This window comes from Anguilla anguilla, chromosome 16 (assembly GCF_013347855.1).
Source record: "Anguilla anguilla isolate fAngAng1 chromosome 16, fAngAng1.pri, whole genome shotgun sequence".
Lineage (NCBI taxonomy): Eukaryota > Metazoa > Chordata > Actinopteri > Anguilliformes > Anguillidae > Anguilla > Anguilla anguilla.
This window is the reverse complement of record NC_049216.1, coordinates 8,259,725-8,260,303: the sequence shown is the minus strand read 5'-3', so window position 1 is coordinate 8,260,303 and position 579 is coordinate 8,259,725.

Below are 579 nucleotides of genomic sequence, written 5' to 3'. Positions count from 1 at the left end.
TGATGTCATTGAAAATAACTCCCCTTCTTCTTATTATATAAGTGAACAGAGGTGTCTACTGAATTCGACAGTTGATTTTCACTATTATTACTGTTTACAGGGACCACAATCACAGTCGCCCAACCCCACTCACTCTGGCCTCCCCCATCATCCCCCCCCCCCCCCCCACCCCACCCCACCCCCTTTCGGAAGGGCCCAAATGAAGTTTCATTTTGGACCCCCAAAAGGCTAGGGGAGAAAGGGGTGCACTGGGAGAAAGGAGTTACCTATGTGGCATCATTGTGTAAGGTGCAGACCTGGGTCGAATATTTGTTTTGGATTCAAAAACGTTTCAAGCTTTATTGATCTTGTCTTGGTGGAATTTAACCTGCCAATAGGACCAGAAGGTGGGGTAATGCAATTTTTGAGAGTATTTCATAGCTTCCATTACACTATACTAGCTCATTAAAGCGTAGAAAGTACTTGAATCGAAAATAAATATGTGTTTGACCCAGGTCTGGTAAGATGGTGTTCTGTAAATGTTCATTGTTGTGGGCAAATTTATATGTGACACATTAAAAGTGAGTAAGAGATTGTTTT